The sequence below is a fragment of the Terrapene carolina genome, unplaced genomic scaffold (assembly GCF_002925995.2).
Source record: "Terrapene carolina triunguis isolate 2854851 unplaced genomic scaffold, T_m_triunguis-2.0 Scaffold66, whole genome shotgun sequence".
NCBI lineage: Eukaryota > Metazoa > Chordata > Testudines > Emydidae > Terrapene > Terrapene triunguis.
This window is the reverse complement of record NW_020664417.1, coordinates 24,638,151-24,643,850: the sequence shown is the minus strand read 5'-3', so window position 1 is coordinate 24,643,850 and position 5,700 is coordinate 24,638,151.

The window sequence follows — 5,700 nt, the reverse complement described above, 5'->3', positions numbered from 1 at the left end:
CAAAAATATTATAGAAGCTGGGTGTTATAGAACAGCTCACTCTAACTCCAGATGGTGAAACCAAATGGTCTACAGACTCTTTCCAACATTGATTTGGGGGTGGAAAAGCAAATATTAGCTATACTAATTGGAATTTAAACCCTTGTTTGCCACAAATTGAGCACAGGGCGCATTCATTGCTTCCCTTTTTGCTCCCTCCCAAGTCCATAATTTACAAAAGTCATACATGATGGTGTGTGAAATTGTGAGGAATTCTGGGAAGAATTAGGTTTTTCTTAAAGTGACTCCTGCTATGCAGGCACTTCAAGGATCATTTCTGTTGCTGCTGAGCAGATAAAAGCACTTCTGAATGCAGTGAAGTAAAACAGGTCAGGCTACTGTACAAGGAACTGTCTCCAGATGATATTGACACATCACAACATCTACATCTGAAAATGTAGGGTGCGTAGTAAACGCCTGACTCGGTCTCCAAGCAGGGACTTCTTTTACAGCATATTTTCATAGGCTTTTTAATTGACATAAAATACATCTTCAGCTCAGAAAACATACGAGTACTATTTGGTCATCTCTCTGTAGCATTCAAGGATTTAAGAATACTGTTGCTGGATGGACTAATCTGACATCCTAAGCAAGACCATAATACTGCATCCTTTGTCTCCTTCACCATCTTCTCATCCATCTCTGAATCCAAGTCAAAATAAGTATTGATTAATAATAATCAAATGCATGTAAATTACAGACTACCCATCTACCTGCTAAAAAACTTACAAGAGGTGCAAGCTAAGCAAGCCAAGACCAGGAGAAAAACATCCCTTTTCTGGAAGTCCGTGCACCACCGGATGTGTTCCTTCCCTTTTCAATCATCTCCAAATTGCTGCTGATTAATCAGCTGGCCCACACTATCTTATCAACTAGCCATCACTCCAGAATAACTACCACTTATTTTTCTGTAGCTGAAGCAGTGCATATTTTAATACATTAGCATTCTTACATAATATAAAAATGCTGGAGAGAGAGTTGTCCAGTGTTGCTCTGGGCTTTTAATAGGAGTTAGGTGCCCAACTGTTCTTTATACCTTTGAAAATAGATTGCAAACTACAGAATAGAGATGATGCCTTTTTTGGCTTCGTATAGCCCTGTAGAGAGGTTACCGGAGCTTGTCTCTCTCCAGGGTGGTGGGGAACCCCACCACCTCACTAAACTTGGGAAGACGTCCTGTGGGGAATTAGTTCGGCTGCGGAAGTCTTCCTCTGCGGCCTTTGTGAGGGCAGAAATAAACACAATAAACCCAGGTCCTAGGTCAGGGCGAGGCAATGGTGAGTCAGGCGCTCAGGCAGGGGCTGAGCAACAACAGTATATAATAGCAAGCCCGGGCCCTAGGTTCCAAAGGGCCTGGGAGAGGGGGAGACTGCCACCCGTGAGTTGGGTGGCAGGGGGGACACAGGCCCTCCCACTCCACTGCATCCCAGCCCAGGGCCCTAACAGCGGCAGAAGACCCGCTGCTGCGTCAGTGGGAATCCTGGCCGCAACACACTGACATGGGCTCTGGCAGTGCTGCAGCCAGACTAGGGTCGGCTGCCCCCGGGCTACTTCCAGACTCCCCCTCTTGAGATACCTGGGTCAGGGCGGTGTCCTCAGGGGAATCCAGCACCATGGGTTCCTTGGGATAGCTGGCGAGGGGCAGGCTCAGCAACTCCTCCCGGTAGCTGGCGCGGGGCAGGCTCGGCAATTCCTCCGGGTAGCTGGCGCGGGGCAGGCTCGGCAACTCCTCCCGGTAGCTGGCGCGGGGCAGGCTCGGCAACTCCTCCCGGTAGCTGGCGTGGGGCAGGCTCGGCAACTCCTCCCGATAGCTGGCGTGGGGCAGGCTCGGCAACTCCTCCCGGTAGCTGATGCGGGGCAGGTCAGGCCAGTCCTCGGGTTTACCGCAGGCCGCTGGGGTCTCCCAATCACGAGCTAGGCCGGAGGCGTCTGGCCTCCCCAGCGGCTGCTCTCCCAGTGAGCTCTGGGGTTGGACCTTTATACTTCCGCCTGACCCTCTGGGGAGTGGGCTCAGAGCTCCCTGGCTCCACCCACTCTGGTGTCTGGAGGGACTCGTCTCTCTCCGGGGTGGCGGGGAACCACACCGCCTCACTACAAGCCCCAAGCACACTGTCAGCACTTAAATACCAAATAGGTCTGTCCAATATGAATCTGTGCCTTTGGACAGCCTGTACTGTGAATTTTTCTTTCTTGCTAAATCACTGATTCATATTTACTGTTCAACAGAGGCTCAGCTTTTGCTTTGTCCAATATAAAAAAAAAGGCAATCTAGGAAGAAAGAAGCTCTTTGTTTTACCCAGGCTTACTAGGAATTTCTCTAGAAAACATAAGCACCAGAACTGTACAAAACATGGCATCTAAAACATTTACTAAATCAATTCACGTTATTTTTTTCTGGGTGACCCTGTAGACTGACACAGACTGCTGCTGCCACTACCGTTTGCTTTAGCTCTGGATTGAATCCTAAGCATTTAAATTTGAAAGTACCTGACCTGACTCCCAACCCCCTAAGAGCTCTCTGCTTCCTGTGGCTGTCATCCAGCCAAAATAACCCTCAGAACTCATCAGCATTCACATCATCTCACTTCACTATCATCATATGGTAAGGGATTTAAACATTAGAAATAGAAAATAACCTCTCCAACGTCAGAGAAATAGTCATCAGAGCTTTCCTTTGCTGCCACTTTCATGTTTGTAATACTTGAGTCTTTATAAAGTAGTAAGAAGAATAAAAGGTCATGTATTATGGAATGAAAGCAAGCAACACTTTTTGCAAGCTTCTTTTTAAGGATAGAAGCTGCTCAGGGAATTAATGTGGTACCTTTCCAGCACCGTGGATTTGGGTCCAAAAGTGTGCATTAGATTACTAGAGTAAATGTGTTTGGCAGTTTCATCTCAATGGCTAATAGATGATACTATGTTTATCCACCACAGATTTTGACAGTTTTGTATGACTGGCAGCCCGAGTGGGATATGATTGAAGGTCAGGATTAAGCTGCTCTCCCAAAACAATATAAGAAGACTGCACAGCATCTACATTCACTATAGTGGGCACAGGCCATGTGCTCTCACTGTTTTAATGCCATGAGCATGAAAGTCACTCTGTTTTAAACACACTTTAATGAAATCTTTGCTGCATTGAAGTAGACATGGCTCTGCACCCAGAGGCGTAGCGAGCGCCCTGCGTACCCTCCGACCGAAGGGGCCCCCGCAAGGAAGGGGGCCCCTAAAAGTGGCAAAATAAATACCGCATTCCAGTTTCTGCATTGTAAGGGGCCCCGCCCGGACATATGTTCGGAAGGGGCCACCGTTCGGAGGGGGCCACGTTCTTTGTTGCTACGGCTCTGTCCGCACCACACTGCGACTCATCTGGAGCTCTTGAAACTACAAAGGGAGAAAGAAAATAATTTTTTTTTTTATTCAGGCGCCACAGAGGCCTGAGAGCGGTGACAGTGAAAGACATGGTCAGACTGAAGAAGCCTCTAGATCAGACTCTTGCAAAAAACATATTGATTTTCTTTTAAAGCCTGGAGCTCATACTGTACTTGTGGGCAACTGCTGGTGAAATTTTTTTCTATTTCTCTCTAGCTTCCCCTTTACTGCCATCCTCGGCAGTAGATAAGATTTTTTGATATCTCTTTAAATAACAAATACAGTGGAAAGTCACAGGCTCAAAGAAAAAGTAGAGTCTACAAAGTTCGAATTAAAAAAAAAAAAAGCTTTTATTTAAAATCAAAAGGTAAGATGATTCCCTGATGTTATCCCTTTGAATTTAATGGATTTACACCATGGATGAATGCTGCCTGTTATTTTTCTGCATTTTTCCAATGTATTTTTGAAAAGTCTTCCCAATATAATAGATTCAGTACTGTCAGAAAAACTGACCAAACAATAGCAGTGATAAAAGATATTAATTCTACATCTTCTGCAGCACACTTCAGTCAAATATACAGTATCCTAACTGGTGTCATTTAATTATCTTTATTAATGAAAGATCATCTCATAAACAAAAATTGAGTTCACTTTTTTTAAAACTGTCTTTCATCAAACCCTACCTAAATTACACACTGCTTGATATAGGTAAGAGAATCCAGGGCCTACCGTACTGCTCATGTATATAAGTGCTCAACTTAACAAATGAACCCAGACAAAATAATGTCAGGTTAAATTGATCTGTGGTGTAACTCCCTTGACTACACCAAGGATTGATTTGGCTCTTAACATTTGATTTTTTAATTATATTGTGAACTGCAGATCTTCACAAGAATTGGTATCCCTGAATTTTAGAATGTCTACATATCCCACATACTGTAGTACAGAACATCTGTAACTGTAGGCAGCAACCTACTTTGCTCAAAACTCCATCAGCTATTTCCAGAAACTAGGGTTGCCTTTTTCATGTAGTATTTTGTCATCAAATTTATTTAAAAAATACATTTCATTACAAAATTTTCTTAAAGAAATATCAGTTATGAGATATGGGGACTTTCGGAATGAAGATTAGTAGTGCAAAGCTATGTGAAAGAAAAGGTGGTAAGGAGGAAGTTACACAAGAGGAGGGAGACTGTGGAGCCTCAGATGGAACATGGGAAAGGTGCAAGCTCCAGAGTGGGAGAAAGAGGCAAGGGAGAAGAAGAGAGGACTGTGAAGTACAAAGGGCAGAGAGTAGCACAGGAGCTTTATTTTGCCGGCTCAGTGGACACCAGCAGTGTGACTGCAAATCTCACAGTACGTGAGAGAGAGAGAGAGAGACACTCATGGGTGAAATACAGCTGGCTGAAGCTCAGTTAAGCAAAGAGGGATGCGAAGCTTATAGAAAGATGGCATTGCTACAAGGAGTGATCCAAGACATGGACCTCGCCCTCCACTGAAGGTATCTGACCTCCAATTGTCAACATAGTGTGAAGCTGTGAAGTAATTTCAAACTTGTTCCTCTCCCATAAGAAATCAGGTGCTAACAATATCAAGGCATGCCACATGGACCCTGCAACTAGTCTCCTCAAATTCAGCAACTTAAAATTGGTTTCAGGATCTTGAACATCAATATTTAGGGCATTTAGCCTGATTCCATTCCTTTATCTTAGGGGCTACTTCTTCTGAAAGGTCTCCTAGGAGCCTTCTGTGCTCAATGCTGCAGACAATTCTTGCCCAGTTTGAATCTGTCAGGAGCCAGAGGCAAGGCTTTATGTTATGGAACACCCTATTGGAGATCAGTACGTGCTCTAGTCTGAATACCCATTTACAGAAGCCTACCCACAATATCAGAAGCTATTAAAAAAACATGAGGGAGAAGAAGAAATAGGGTGAAAGGAATAGTGGGGGAACAGGGATATGATAGGAAAAGAAAAATAAAAAAACTTCAGGAAAATTCCCTACATTTTTCTGAAAATGTCATGGTTATTTTCACCAGCTTTCCACTGCAATTGGAGAAAAGACTAACATGAAGGTTGATTTAGTTGTGAAAGATCTGGAAATCCATCAACAAACATGCATAAGGGGGAAAATAGGAACAGCAGAAGCCTTATATTTTGGTTCTGAATGAATGATGCCCCTTCAAGATGGAACATAAAACCTAAGGTCATCTGGGGTAAGGAGGAAATAAAGTAAGCTTATTATATTGAGTAGCTGATAGACAAGTTAAGAAAATGAAGCAGACAAAGT